This window comes from Manacus vitellinus, unplaced genomic scaffold (genome assembly GCF_001715985.3).
Source record: "Manacus vitellinus isolate BGI_N305 unplaced genomic scaffold, ASM171598v3 scaffold_96_pilon, whole genome shotgun sequence".
NCBI lineage: Eukaryota > Metazoa > Chordata > Aves > Passeriformes > Pipridae > Manacus > Manacus vitellinus.
Genome location: NW_021940901.1, coordinates 778458 through 794272, shown reverse-complemented (window position 1 = coordinate 794272; position 15815 = coordinate 778458). Strand labels below are relative to the sequence as shown.

The 15815-nt window shown below is 37.4% G+C and overlaps 1 protein-coding gene across 2 annotated transcripts in view; it reads left to right on the top strand.

Annotated features, from left to right (window-relative positions):
- Nucleotides 1-15815, top strand: part of TRIO (trio Rho guanine nucleotide exchange factor) — a 178903-nt gene that overhangs the window by 111314 nt on the left and 51774 nt on the right. The window lies entirely within an intron of this gene.

The following is a 15815-nucleotide window of genomic DNA, read 5'->3' as shown; positions in this document are numbered from 1 at the left end:
TTGCTTCATTTACAACTACTTAAGTTTGCAGGCTGTGAACAGAAAGAAATGTGAATTAAAAAAAAAAACACACACAGCAGAAAATAGTTCACTAGAAGGCATTTCATCACATACTGCTTCAAAAAGTTTGCTACTGCAAGTAACAAAATTAGCAGACAAGTAGTGCTGGGGAAAATTTGTTTTCCAGCACACAAAATTCAGATTTTGGAGAGATTTTCGAGAGATTTTCATGGATATAATCCTTTTTTTTTTGATTATTTGGTCCATTCCAGCCATTACAATTTTTCCCAGTATTTTTTCAGACGCTGTATAAATATTCTTGACTAAAACAGGAACAAGTCTGTGTTTCTTACATTAGGGGCATGCACAGCAGGAACTTCCTGAATGCAGGGTGATTGAGGGGGAGGGGAAGCTTGAAGGATTGAGCTGTATAGTTGTAATACTTCCTCGTCCTCTTGTGTCCTGTAACAATTTGGATAAGGAAAGCTTGCAGATGTTCTCATGATAAAATTGGAAAATGTAGTTAGGTATCACTAAAACTTTTCTTCCTTTGACTAGGGGGTGAAATCATGGAAACGTCAACATTTTTTTTTAACTACACTCACAGAATTGATAAATCCAATGTCCTTTGGAGCTAAGGGACTTCACCTTTGAATGCAGAGAATTTCATTAGGAGAGGCAGATTGTACTGGACAATACATATATTATATGAAGTACACTGAGCCTGTCAGACTCCTGAGAGACAGACAGACCTGGTTTTGTGTTTGAGACGTTAGTTTTATAACCAAACCAGTGCACATAACCTGTACTGCTTTTTTTTCTTTAGCATTTGTTTGGGGAGAATGGGGCAGAGCACTTTGAAGATACTTTACTTGGTTTAACATGGTACTTTGAAATAAAGAGCATTAATTAATTATATTAATCACGGAGAATGAAGAAGAAGAGAAAGCTGTTGCTAGAATAAGCATGATTTGCAGGGTTGAATGCAGCCTCAGAAGTGCCGTCTGTCACTGCCACAGGCTTCCTGCGGGATATTATGGTATGCCTTCTAAACCCCAGCTGATAAGAAGCAGCTGCTGATTGTTTATTCCCACATTAGTGGGTGTCAGGCTTTAAGAGATGGATGTTTAATTTGTAAAGTTTCCCGTGTGTGTGACTTCAGTCAGTGTGAACTGTCTTGAACATGCAAACTATTATAATGTTAAAAATCGGGGGGGGGGGGGAGGTACTTGAAACCACTGGATATGTTTCACTTTGGTCTCTACCTCAACTTTCTATTGCTTGAAAGAGTTTGATAATCTTCATTTTACAGAGGGATTACAAAAATTAAGCAAAACCAGTGGAGTGCTTTGATTTTATTTTTCCCCCTATAGTGAAAAGTACCTCAGACAATCCCACAAACCAATTATTCATCTCAAGTACTGCATTTGATTAAAGGTCTTTAAATAAAGCATTGGGGAATATGCTAATCAGAAGAATAGAAAAAACAATTAGATGAACTTCTCAGAATTGTTCATTGTGGGCATTGATAGAGGTAGGAATTCCTAAAAAAACAAAACAAAACAAATCCTGTAACAAAGGACAAGTGAATGACTTATTTAAGGCAGTCCATGTTCTTGGGTGGATAACTTCTAATGTATGTCCTAGATTTCTAGTACTTGATTCTGTAGCTTCAGTCTTTTTAATACAGATTTTTTTTTCCTTTTTTGACCATAATTCAGTAAAACTTTCAGAGTTTTTGAGAGATTGGACAAATTAGGATATTGCCCCCTGGAATTTTTAGGTCTGAAAATACACATCATATGTGAGACTCACAGTGTGAGCATCAAGTCAGAGTAATTTTGTACAGTTCATGGGCAAAGCCACATGCAGTAGACATGAGTCTGGAATTTTTGCACGTCTAACGTCACAAGCTGTTGTGGGAGGCTGAGGGAGAGAGGTTTTATGTATTATTGCAAGAGAAAGAAGGTGATCACCGTTCAGAAGTGGTGGGGTTAGCTACTTGGATGTTGTGTGCTTAGCCTATACAGATGTCTTGTTGAATAGAAGAGTTTTGCGCTCCTTTTAATATCTATGGACGCTACAATTTTGATCTTTTCAACAGTGTTTATTAGTACCGTTTGCCAGTGAAACAAGTTGGAAAGTCACGGCATATCAGAGTTGAAGGGAGCTTCACAGTTTTGAAATGGCAAACCTTTTGTAGCTGACAGCTGGTTCTTAAGTTGTGTCAAACCACATACCATCACTGAGTACAGAAATGTTGGGTGGTACTTAATGCCTTAAATAATCTGAAATTATTATCCAAAGTTGGGGAACATGCAAGTTTATTAAAGCAGAAAGTATGTTCAGTGAAACCTAGTTCTAACAGCTGATCTTAGTCATTCCTTGTCTGTCCACATATTGTCTGTCAACAATGAAAGATAATGTTGTTTTATTCTCATGTTAAAAGACAGCCCCAAAAATGACCCTCATCATTTGCCTACAAGTATAGGTGTTACTTCTGCTCTAAGAATGTATATTATCTTAAGCATCTAATCAGTATCAATAGGTAAAAAAAATATGCATTTACATTATCTTAAATTTCTAAGATTTTATAGTAGTTAGGGTGTCACTTCATTAAGAGTATGAGGAAAGCATCACACAGAAAAGATGTTCACTAGGTAGATAGTAATTTAGGGGAGGACTTGATTGCAGGTTCCTGACCTCTTGCTTGCTCTGCTGGATATCAAATCTATTTTTTTAAGTTATTTAGGTGATTTAATCAAGCTGTACAGTTTACAGATGAATACATTTTAAAAAAATCTAGATCCCTTTTATAATGGGGGAAAAAGAGAAACAAGTGGGTAGTGAAGAGGCTTAGTAACAGTTGGTGCACTCTACAAAAAATAAATCATTAGCTCTGGAAGAACATGTTTTTCACAAGTAATACATAAAGCAATGGGGTTTTTTGCAATGATTTCCCACATGTTTCTGGGTGTGGGGAAGAAAGAATTTTCCTGTTATTTTATTTGGTGCTTCTCTTTTTTAACATGCGTTTCTTCTCATCCTGTGGTACATTCATTTTTACATGTGCAGTTCTCTTTTGTTTTCAGGGCATTTATACTGCCACTGGACTTTGGGTAAAGGCCATGGGACAGGATACAGTGTAATGAAATTGAACATGTAAGCTCAGAAAAATTTGCAGCTATTTAAAATTGTTTGTGCATATCTTGCCTGTTTAGATCACAAGTTCACTGTCTTTTCCAAATTCATGGGTACTTCTGAAGAATTCCTGATAGTCCATCGTATCCCTTCTGTAGGTGCTACTGTTCAGAGAACTATAAAGGCTACAATAAACCTCTGCTCATGAGGCCACATTTATATGTCTTCAAGTTACAGAATCTTTGGGGGGACCATGTCTAACTGTCAATTCATCTGTTTGTTCCAAAACTTGGCCACAGAGTTCTTTTAATTTACCTGGAGGTACAATGTCTGCCTGTTTTATACAGTCGTATAATCCAGGGATCTGTGTAGGTTTGTTCAAATCTGAGAGGTCGGTGATGTCTTAGTAACATAGTGCCAAACCACACACATCTCACATACTGAATACTGGCTTTTGATTATACTCTCAGGATGCTGTCCTGACTGGTGCCATAAACAGAAAAATGTTGTTTCAGCAATCTTTTTTCTCCAACTGTAGTCTCTCTCAAAGAATATACCACAATAAGGAAGATCAAATGGCTTTCCAAGACAAAGATTGGCAAATTTGTTCAAATTAGCTGTGTACTAAGCCATTGTCTACATCTGCAAGATGGGAAAGAATGATGTAGGGCAGGCGTTAGAGCTCTTCTTGAATTGGTATAGGTACCTTCTGTTCAGGAATTAGGGAAAAGAAATACTGCATGGTGACCTAGATATGTTTCCCCAGAAAAGAGAGATATTTTATAGCTGAGGCCACAGAATGGGTTAAGATAGTCTTGAATTCATTATGTTAAGTAAGCTTGCGCTTGCACAACTGACGACCTTCTATTCAGAATATTAATTTTCAATGAAAGGGGAAGGGGAGAGAGTAAAGGTAAAATGTCTCATGGGTGATCCAGAGCTTTGAAAGTTATGGTTGAGAAATGGACTGTTTCATGCTGAGTCCAAATACTGTTTCATATAGGAAGAGGAAGCTGTGGATAGCAGCAGCAGAACTTGAGTAAAATTGGGATCCAGTTTGGATAATGGAAGAAGGACTCCCTGTTTGTAGTGGAAGAAAAGAAGGGTGACTTGGGCAGCAATTGTTTGCTTACAAGCAGAGGGAGGCTGTAGAAGGGGAGGATTTGCTGTTTTGAAACTGCAAGCAAGCGAAGCATGGGCCATGTGTAAGGAAAAAGGATCCCCACCCGTGGCTCAGAGCCAAAACGCTGCCTGTGAGACTGCCTGACAGCGTTTGCAGCTGCAGGAAATGAGTTACAGCCCAGGCCAGAGGGGAAAGTAACTCTTAACAATGAGCTGGTAGGGGACGTGCTCTGCCGTGGGGCCAGGTGGCAAAAGGGTGGGGGCTGTAGTTTCCAAGGCACCATACCAAAAGGGATCTGCTGCTGATACGATCGCATGCAGAAAGTGATATAGAGGAATATGTTGAAGTTGTACAAGACAGCAAACATTAATCTAAAAAGTCTGTTTCTTGACAAATCAATTACCTCCTCAAAACTTTCCAAATAACAGATTGCCCATCCAGATATAACCAGCTAATAGAAAGCCTTATGAGTTGCTCACAGGAGGAAAAGCCTAGCAGTCAGTTGGATTTGACACTCCACTTGTTTAAATTAGAAAAAAAATTGTAAAAGCTGTGCTGCAGTGTCAGTTCAAGTTATTTATCAGGCAGACATTTGCTTGAACAGAGGTACCTGTATTTTAATAGCTAAAGTTCAACTTCACAGTTTTCAGTTGTTTTGAAAACCTAATAAATCATAAGTTTTAATTTAGTCACAAACATTTTGTGCAAAAGCACTAGGAGTCTACTAGTGGCAAAGATAGTTTGAATTTAGGTTGTGTGCGTGTGGTTTTTCAAACATGTTCTCGTGCTTTAGTCCAGGTAAATAAAATAGCTGCAGTATAAAGTAAAACAAGAATTCTCTATCCTGACTTTCCTACCCTGTGGTTTTAGTTGAGTTTGCAGTTAAAAACATCATTTGAGCATAAGTAAATGTAAATAAAATGGCAGCAACTGACTGTAGTTCATCAGATCATGATCTTTGCTTTGAGCTTTGTAGATGTCAGATGGTCAGAGTTAGACTAATATAGTCAAATTCTAATTCAGCCTTGATAAATAGTAAAGTCTGTATAAATTATTTTCTAAATGTTGTGCAGTCTTAAATTAGACAAGGAGGTTCAGTGAATATCACAACTTGAATTTCCAGAAGCATTTTCTCTAAACCAAGTTTACATGTCCTCTGAAACATCATAGGATTGATTTCTGCATAAACCTGCCTTTAACTCCTGCATTATTCTTTTATCATAAAGCAGCCCAGGAAGACCAGTCAGATCTATCAGTATTTCCCATGCTTACTCTATTTGTGAGCAGAAGTATGTGGTTAATTTGTCTCTGGAGTTTTTGTATATAGCTAATGAAAGTGTTTTACCCAGCTTGGGAGCTCAGTATTACAACTGAGAAAAAGAAGACATTTTTGTAATACTGGCTTGAATATACTTTTGGTCCCAGACAGCTGCCAAACGTATTTCTCTTATATATGGTAGTTGGAAAGGAAATCAGTGTGTGAAAAGTATCTGCTTCAGAACAGATGTATTTGCACAGCTGATCTTTGGGAGGTAGAGTGTGGATATAAACCAGCAATTCTGATGGCTTTAGGTTTCCCAGAAGAGTTGTTACTTTGCTTGCAATTTGACAGCAGTTTCTTTTTCTAACCAAGGTTAGAACAGAATACAAACTCAAATTGTACCCTACTAAATTGGATTCTTCACCCAGAGGGTGGTTGGGTGCTGGACTGACTTCCTCCGATTCTGTTTTTGTGGGGAGGCTGCTGAATGTGTTCCATTGACTTCATTTCACTTTTCCTGCAATCAAATAGTAAAATATTATCTCTGTCATGCATGCTAAACTGGAAGTGTTGCATCACTTTTAACGTAACGCTATTTGAACCTTTTTTGCAGATGCCATTGACATCTCTTGAGTTGTTGGCATTACTGTGCAATATTTTGCTTCTATTTTGAGTGCATGTTCACTGACATAGATGTAATTACAATTTGGGACATGCTTGTGTTGGCTCCTAGCTTTGAGTTGAGTACAAACAGAAAGACTTTTTACTCTATATGGAACAACTATTGAACCTAAATTCATTATTCTCTAACATGGAAGTTAAGCAAAAAGCAGCAGAATTATTAGAACAAACTATGTAAAAGAGGCTGTTATGATAAGTTAATAAAAACATGTAATGATCCCAGGAAAACATACTGATAATGCTTTTCAGAAATTTTCACTCTGCATTTTCTAGGGTGGATGTATAATGGTTAACCCCTACAGCAATAGAAGACATTTGCATAACTGACATTCAAGCATGATATCTCAGGTAGACTTGTTATCAAATTGTCCTTGATGACCAGAATCCTGTAGTAAGTTTTCCCTGTGTTTGTAAACCAGCTGTGGCTAACCTACTGTTCATTTACAGTGCAGCAGAAATAGTCTGTCTTATAAGAACAGGTTGAAAGTATGTCAGGTTTTCAAGAGCAGACTGGACAAAGACCCAAGTAATCTAGTCTGATCTCATAACTGACCCATCCTTTTGAGCAGAAGGTTGAACTATGTGGATTTTTGAGGCCACTTGGAACTTGAGTTATCCTATGATACTATGCTAAAAGTTAGAATTGCTAGCATGGATTTACATTCTAAATGTTCCTGGAGTCTTGGACTCCCCTTAATGCCTGTGGGACTATCAGAAATGCTTAAGATTTTGCCCCCAAATACATTTGTTCTATGTAAGAAATGGGAAGGAATCATAAAAAGTATTTCTACTTGTGAAAAACTCTAGTTGTTGTTGCATTCTGCTGGGTCATAACCTTATTAAGCATATGTTCATTTGTTAATATAAGCTTTAAACTATCAGTGATACAGAGATTCCTTAAACACAGAGTCTAGGGGAATCTATTTGCATGTAAGAATCTGCAAATACACTGAAGGAAGGAAAGGTGCTGGGGAATCTACATGGAAAGAGGGACTAGTAAAGCTGAATGGTCCTTTGTTGCTTTCTACAGAAAAACTTAGGGGACATGGAAGTAAATGGGGTCATGAAGCTCTAAGTTCAAGCTGTTGTTCTTCACTTTACACTTTATAAATATTAGGAGAGGATTCTAGAAATGTTAAATATAGGGAATTTGTAGTGATGAGAAAGATCCTGAAAGAGAGTGAGTAAGAAAACATAGCTCACTAACAAAAACAGTGAAAGGGTTTAAAAAAACCCAAACTAAACTAAAAACAAAAGGCTGAAGCATAGAATCATAGAATCATTTAGGTTGGAAAAGACCTTTAACAACATCAAGTCCAACCGTTAACCCAGCACTGTCAAGTCCACCACTAAACCATATCCCTCGAAGGAAACATCACCTCTCCATCCATGAATTGCACCCTGGTCTCCTGCATGACAGGTGGGGACTGGCTGACTAGATTGAAGTATTCTTTAGGTAGAATACAGAAAAACTTGACTGGTGAAAACCACCAAATTATTAACCACTTAAAATGTTTTTATCAGTAGCTAATGTATTTTAAAGAGTTTGTCCTGACCTGACTTGGTTGTTGGTCCATCCTAGTGTGCTAACTTCTCTCATTGTCTCATGGACAAAATACATGCAGTCTAAATGCTGGTTGATTTCTAGAAAAGGCTTAGGTGTATTTATCCTTCCACCCTAAAGGTGTGGCAGGACTACAAGCAGTCATGCCAGAGTCAGTTTGGAAAGCACTGACTTAGAGTTGTGTCTTAGAGCTTAAAGTCTCAGGGTAACGTCTAAAGAAACAGTGCTTACAGCAGGTGGTACCCTGGAGGTATGAGGCGTGTTCTCTTTGTGTCCTGGTTGCTTACTTAAGTGAAAGTTGAGGCTTTGGGATCCACTGCTCGCTCACATCGTCTTTGGCTATGTGGAAGTTATAGTCCTCAGAACTGGAGTAAATTAATAATAGTAGCATTTTACTATCTTATGCTATTTGTGGAATAATCCTGTTATTGTAGCTGTTGGGGTGATGACAAGCATTTACAGCTCTGTAATGATTTTTGTTTGAAAATAAGTATTTTATCTGTTTTGACAGTCTCCTCTTTCATGTAGGAGCATTTTATTATTTTATAAAGCCAAATGCCATTCTAAATTGCAGAAGGAGATAGCACTGTTTTGTCAAGTTGTGAGTTTTTGAAAGACAGCATTATTACCTTTTGGAAAGGTTTAAGTTTTTAAGAATACTAAGTTCATATTTTTGTCATCAAGAGGCATACATATTAGGATGTTTATTTCTTCCTGTGTGCTTCAGGAAGTTAACATTATTAGCAATCTAAAATTTCTAGCATGATGCCATGCTTTGTTCAGGAGGAACTCACTGGGAAAAGAGAACGTGGAGAAATTTTGAGTCAATTAAAACAATTTTCTTGCACCTAAATTTTAATTACTGTCCTAAAGGAACATTGTTGTCTTAACTGAGTGTAGTAGCTTTCGGAAATACCTGAAGTATAGACTTAGAATGGCTATTTCATAACTGCATTTTCACAATTCTAATAAGGGGTGATGCTATAATTTGTAGGAAGTATATACCCTTTTCAATTTTGTGAACTGTGCAGTCATGTTAATTTATTTTGTTCAGAGGTAATTTTCTTTTAAATGTGGGTAAAACATGTTATGTGTAACCCAAACAGAAATGTTTTACCTTTTTCACGACTGAATTATGCTATTTTTAAAATTCAGAGTAGATATAAAAAAATGTTAATTACAATGCAGAAACCCTCACATTTGTGGAATTGTGTAACAGTACACAATTTCAAGTGTTTCTGTGTTTTAACATCTGTTAGGCAATGTATAATAATAAACCCCAGTCCTGTGGATTTTTTTACTCTTTTTTCTCTTGTGCCTATGGTAAAACTAGCCTCCAAATACATATAAATATATTTAGTAACAAATCTGTGTTTATTATTCACGAAAATGCAGCTTAGAAAGAGAGAGAGAGAGAAAAGACCTGTTTCTGGTTTTGCTGTCATGTTAGATGTAGTGCAGAGGAACTGAGCAGCTTGCTTCATGTTGCCAAAATATCTTTTACTATAATAAAGGAGGCTGTGAAAGTATATAAGGTTTTTTGTGTTAAATGTTAGTATTTGAAATCCAGTCAGGTGCTTTCAGAGTCCATGTGCCTTTCTGGCTTCCAGAAGCAGTAAGGTGTTGGATTGTGGTTGGGCTTCATCTGCCATACCTAGCAGTGCCAAGCAACTTAACCTGTTACAGGAACATGACTTGTGGTGAGCAGTACTGAGCAGTGACAAAAGCAGAAGTGGTCATGATGTAACCCTATGTAAGTAACCAAAAAGCATTTGTACAATTTGAACTTAGCAAAAGGAGAGTAAGAGCAGTGTTTTGGTCAGTAATACCAATCAGCAGGTAGTGTGCACAGCCTACAGAAGTAATTCCTCAAGATGCGTTTGTATAGAACTTCAGCCTCGGTGTTTCTTACAGGGAGGGAGTACGTGTCCAATTTTGAAAGTTTTGCTTGTGGTTCGGGTTTTGTTTTGCTTTTTAATGACCTGATTTGGTTACTAGAACTATTAATTTTCCTTTTAAGTGACTTAAAAGACATAATTTTAAGTCAAGAACAATTCAGTAGTCTGAGTACTTCTGATGAATATATTCTTTTGTCTTTGACTGCATGCATTTTTATTTATGGTAATTAGCTAAGAGACTTAGGTTAAAAAGAACCTTAACTCCTGTATGTGCAGTTACAACTGGTTTGGAAAATTAAACCTTCTTTTGACCAGATTTTTTTTGTCACACCAAAAGGCTGTTTACCCTTGGGGAACTGAAGAAAAAAAAGGATGATGAAGGGTGACTTGTATAATAAAATTAATGTAAAAAACGAGTGCTTCTTCACTACATCTCATTAGGACAGCAAGTATTTCTTGCTTGCTACACTTTTTGTGTTTTTCTCCAATGTAGAGATGAGGCATGTCCTATTCCTACACTTTTTGTGTTTTTCTCCAATGTAGAGATGAGGCATGTCCTATTCCTTCTCTCCTCCTGTCCCTTGCTAAGTACTGAATGTATGTGGAACAACATTCCTTACACTCATCCAAAAGATTTTGTTTGAATTATCTAAAGCTGGTTTGTTGGGGTTTTGCTGACAGTGGCTGGGATCCTTCAAGCTGATTTGGCATGCTGCAGTGGTGACTGTGTTGAAGAGTCAGAATTTTCCCAAAGCTTTTCCAGATAAACAGAAGACAAGGGACACTGAATATCTCATAATTTCTTTGAAAGGCCTCCTCATTCTTGAGAGTGTTACAGAGACTCCAATCCCTTGACTACAGCACAGAACAGAGTTAAAAACTCAAGAAAATAATAGCCAAATGATTAAGATGGGAGAGAGTTTACTGTGTCATGTGCTTTTTGATATTCTTTCTTATAGTAGGCATGAGGGCATGTTCTTACTAGGGCATGTTCTACAAAGCTGGAAACGGGAAGGACTTGTTTAGAAACTGGCCGTGATAACTGAATAGTTGGCTACATGGTTGATTTCCCAGACACTTCAGTGTCTTGGTATTGGTTGCTCCTGATGAATGCTTTGCTTTACGCAAGATGTATAAGGGAAGGCTATAAACCAGCCAGCTGAAAATATCTCTTTACCCTCAATCAGAAAATACTTTTCCCGGGTTTGCCAGCCACTTAGATAGCCCACATGTTTTGTTGGAGGTGGCTGTTGGTTGAGTTTTTCTGGGCTTTGGGTTTTTATTTTTGGTTTGTTTTTTTATTTTTGGGGGGGAGGGGGTGTTGTTGTTGTTGTTTGGGTTTTTTGTTTGGAGGTTTTTTTGGTTGAAAAATACCAGTATTTTGAAAAGAATTCTTTGAAATCTCAAATTAAGGATGTTCACACAATTCATCGAAAAATACAGTTTGACTGATTAAATTTAAAGTGTCTCTGGCAGCTGGCAGCAGTGGTAGTAAAGAACAGGAAACAACATGCTGAATGTAAGTCCAAAGAGCCACTGTTGTGACGATTCCGCTCCTTGCAGACTCGCAGTGTTATCTGTGAGACTAAGGAGCAGCGAGGCTATTTTTTTGGGAACAGGATGATCTTTGTGTGTGGAGCTAAAGAAACCAGATGCTAGTGGCGCAGCTGTACCCCAAGCAGTTAAACTGTGGGCACATTGTACACTGAGGAAAAGGCAAAGTTAGACTCCTTTCAGAATTTTCATCGTAGTGTGGGAACTCACCTTTGAAGATTCAACCTCAGATTTATTTATTGATGCATTTTACCTTTTTTCAATTTCTTGAATTAGAGTTAGAGTGTTAGAGTATTCTGGTGTGAGGCAGAGTGCCTAACTTGCCAAAGATAGGATTTGTATGCAAAGTCTGCCTGATTTTTTTTTTAATGCAAAATGCATATTGTAAATAAAATTCCTTTTGGTTTTTACAGTGTTATTTAGTTCAAGAATTTTAATAGTCATGAATTTATGTCTGCCTTTGGCTCTGAGGTCTAGATGGTCTTTGGTCCTGCACAGTTCTGGAAAAGTCTGACTCTTTTCTTTCCCATATGCAGAAACATAATTCAAAGTTGTAAGAACTGTGCAATGCTAAATCATGGAAGCATTTGTCTCAGAGATAATTGCAAAAATGGTTTTAAAATTGTGACATTTAGATGCTGGCAGAACTGAATAAAGAATTCACTCTTCTACTAATTTCAACTATTTTGTATAAGCTTCTCCAGTCCTAAGATGAACAAGAATTTTTTAAATAACTTTGTAGTATTGATTTCAAAATCTGTGAATTGCTTTTGTAAATGGAATGTCAGGAATATGAGAGGGAAGATGCCAGAGACAACAGATTTAGTTTTACTTGAGAACAACATTGAATTTTGAAGCTGTGTTTTCTCATGATATAATCTTTCAAACACACGCACACCTTCCCACCCTGCCAAGACAGATATTAAGGAAGAAAAGTTGGCTCTATGACTTCTTGCTCTCAGGCAACTTAGTGTAGGTATTTAAATTTGAAATTCTGCATTTTATTAGCTTCCTTCCCCTGTTTTGCTTGTTTTCACCACGATGGTGCAAAATATAATGGGACCTTGCACAGAGTAAACTGGAATGCTGTTTATCCTCATTTTAATATGTTATTTCTGTTACCATGCAAATGTCTTGAGAGTATGAAAAAGGCAGTCAGCATAACTCCAGTTGTCCCCTTAAATGAAAGAAGAGATGAATATTTCCATTCTTACATGCAGGACTAGTAGTAGAACCCTCAGATGAGGTAGCAGTTCCGTAGGCAGGTTAACACAGTGGCAGACGGTGGTTGTAGATGCTGCAAGTGAGGAGCTGGTACCCATGAGAAGCTGAAGCGGCAGTGATCTAATTCATTGACCGTCAATGGCAGAGACTGATGGGCTGCTACTGCTGTGCTGGGGTGAGCTGGCAAAATGTTAATACCTTGAAATGGTTTTGGCAGGTTGACATTGTCCATTGGTGAGCTCTGAGATTAATTGCAGAAAGTTGATCCCATTCCTTCACTGTAGTGACAGATACAGGCATCTGACTCTTCATTTAAATATAGCATACAAATGAGCTACCTCACCTACTGGGGATATACAGTGCTTTTCTAGCTGGGTTTTTTTCTTTTTGGTTTCTCCGTTTGATCACTGGGATGTAGTCTCTCTTACAAAATGCTGTCTTAAAAATGAGTAGGCTCTTTTGCCTGGAATTTTAAAATCTTCATGAAACAGTCAAAATTTTCACCTGGACACTCGATTTTGTCACAGTTTTTAAGTAGCTGAGAAATGTCTTAAATTGCTAGGGGCCTGAAGGACCATTCATCGGTACTTTTCTTTCAGAAATGGAGATGATAACTATCTACTTTTTCAAAGGATGTTATATAAAATATATAGCCAAGAAAACTCATTTCAGCTTTATGCAGGTAAGACGAGAAAGAAACAGTTAATTTTTACTTGAAAAAAAAGAGCCACAACTATTTCAAATTCTGTCAACTGGCATAGGTCAGTATATGAGCTTTTTTCTTTGCTAATTTCATCAAAGTTTGTTTTCCTGTTGTCCTGGGGTCTGTGAATACTGAAGCAGCAGATAAAGTGGGGGAAGCTCACTGTGTGCAACACGCCATGCAATCCAACCTCTTCTGCGCTGAGCTTGTGCTCTGTACCCAGCTGTCATTTTTCCTAAAGGTGTTCTTCATGTAGATATATTCTTGCCTGCAGAATTGAGGTTACCTGACTGGTTTTTATTACCAAGGATGAGTTCCTATAAAAATTGCTGATCTGAAGAGCTGCAGGAAGAGCTGTCTAGCAGACAGGGGTAGCTAATGCAGGATATGGCACTGAAATACAGAAAACCGGATGGAGCTAAAGGACAAAGAGAGCTTTGTGGTAGAGCTTGAAGTAAACTGTGGAATGACATTAATGGGCTGCCTGTTTGGGCTTAAAATTACATATATTGATACAGGTCCCTGTCTCAGAAACTGAGACTTGTGATACATCTTCAGGTGTTTAAGTCTGATTTGACAGTGGTACTGAATAATGGTACCTCCATGTTAAATTAAGAAATAGTGGGTTTGTGATATAGAAATTATCTGCCTTTTGCTTATACTTCAGTAGGAGAAGTTACGAGTCTGACCTCTCTGCCTTGGATGTAGCTGTTATTTCAGCATATGCATTTAGATTGTTTTTTAGTCAAATTCTTCACTGCATGACATTCACGTGGAGTCTCATCTCCACTCCAGTGTTGCTATGAAGCAATTGCATTTCACAAAAATCCTATACATCAAAGACAACCCCATATCCATGACACTTTCTTCTTAAACATGTAACCTGTGAAATATAATTCTGTGAGACAGTTCATGTGGTCATTCTCTCTCCCTCACCACCTTGATTTGCATGTCAGATTTTTCTCTGAGGAGAGAAGGGGTCAAAGCAAAACCTGAAAATAAGTGTTTGCTTTTAGTAGGAACTGAAGAACTTTTTGCAATAGCAAGCTGTAAATATGTGGTTCCCAGAGAATTTAAAGTATCTTCCTGCATATATTACTGGTTTTATAAGGGCAGGGTATGTGCAGTTAAAAAACAAAACAAAACCAACCTAAAAGCAGTTTTATATATAAATTTTGCTGTGTTTTAGTCAGAAGCTTTCTTACATATGAAATCACTACTTCAAAGCTGTATCGATAACCTCACTAACTTTGTGTAGATGTTAGTTAAAGGCGTGAGAGTTTTAGTGCAATAAGAATGACTGGATATTCTTTAGTATGCTCTCGATGTGCGTGGGAATGGTTGTGGAATAGAAGAAAGGGATTGTTTCTTTTTTTTTTTCTTACTCAACTAGAAATTAGAATCATTTTCAGATGTTCTACAATTTCACGAAGAGTAAACTAGCCTTAGTGGAAGTCTCACTGTAGGTGGTAAACTATAAAGATCACTTATCCTGAAGAAAGAGAGGTTTTTTTCTTCCTCTGCCTTGCCCAGCCCCCTCCCACCTCTTCCTCTGCCTTGCCCAGCCCCCTCCCACCTCTTCCCAATGCCTCCCACCCCTTAGGAATTCAGTGTCATTTGGAGGTTGTTTGGGGTCAGAAGAAAATTGATCAAGAATCAGAATTAATGGTTTCAATACAGGAGGATGTGAAAGAGAAACTGGTTCAGAATTTAGATTGGCTCTCCTTAGAAAGCAAAACATTATTCTCCGGTGGAAGGTGACCACAGCTCTTCAATAGTGCAAACGGGATAAGGTGTCTGTAACAACTTGTGTTACGTGCTAATGATAAGCTTTCTTTGACTTTGGGAGACAAATACACTCTGAGTTCCGCATAAAATTCCTATTTATTCTCACAATACATGCATTTCTTTGTGCTGTTATCATTGGCAGCCCCCTTACTGCTTTATTTTCTTCTTATGCTCTACATATTTGTGTATTTTGTAGTATTGTTTGTTCAATCTCATTTTAGGGCTCTTTTTTCATGACAGTATAACAAAAGCATTTAATTTCTGTTTTCACAGAAACTTAATTCTTGGTTTGGCTGTTTATCTGGTGAATGTAGCTTTTTGTAGGTCCTTTAAAATTATCTGATGATGTGTTCAGGGGAAGAAACCAAACATCTTTTTTGGGTTTGTATAGCTAAAAAAAAATCAAAACTATGAATGAATATTTATAGATAAATGCTTTTGTGGCATGCGAGGTGAAGAATGCTTAGATAAAAAATAAAATACATGCAGTTTCAGTTTACTGAACAGAAAGACAGCTTAATGAACTAGAAATTTATCTTGCAGAAAATTAGCTTAGAGGTGAAAGAGATCTGAAGTGCAGCTTAAACAAGGGCAAGATCTTAAATTAATTTATCAAAACCTGTGAATTTTCTAGTATTGTGGGTTTTGGTTTATTTATTTAGTTAGTTAGTTAGTTAATCTATCACAAACAAGGCTCAAGAGAAGATGTTGTTTCTCAAAGAAAATGAAAGTTCCACGGAAAGCACTGCATGGTTTAGCTGACCAGAAAATGTCCATCCTTTTTGTATTTATGGCTTTAGCTAAAGCATGAAAAACTACACAGTGTAAAATAAAAAGAGGTGTTAGAGGTTGGTTTTGTGCATTCCGGTTACTATAGA